At 49.6% G+C, this 339-nt stretch overlaps 1 long non-coding RNA gene across 1 annotated transcript in view; it reads right to left on the bottom strand.

Moving 5' to 3' along the window:
• Nucleotides 1-339, bottom strand: part of LOC102471679 (uncharacterized) — a 31,450-nt gene that overhangs the window by 15,187 nt on the left and 15,924 nt on the right. The gene's annotated exons all lie outside the window — the stretch shown is intronic.

The raw sequence follows: 339 nt of genomic DNA, 5'->3' as shown, positions 1-339 counted from the left end.
CCGCAATCCCTTCTCTATTCTTCTCTTGGGATTTTGGGCATGTACACACACGTGCCCAACGTGATTTTAAGCCACCTGGTCCAGGATGTGAACCACGGTCGACTACATGGAAGTCCAGCGACATAGCCATTATGCTAACTGATGGTACCCTAGCTCTAGATTCCTTAAGATTCAAATGGTGGGACCAGCAGTTGGCATAATGGCTATGTCACTGGACTCGCATGTAGTCGACTGTGGTTGACTCCCCGTGGCTTAAACTTATTATGCCTGGCACGTGTGAGTGTGTGCCCAAGATTCCGAGAGGAGAATGGAGGAGAAGGAATTGTGGTGTGACCATCC

Source organism: Tupaia chinensis, unplaced genomic scaffold, assembly GCF_000334495.1.
Source record: "Tupaia chinensis unplaced genomic scaffold, TupChi_1.0 Scaffold000311_2, whole genome shotgun sequence".
Lineage (NCBI taxonomy): Eukaryota > Metazoa > Chordata > Mammalia > Scandentia > Tupaiidae > Tupaia > Tupaia belangeri.
This window is presented reverse-complemented; position numbering and strand designations above follow the sequence as displayed.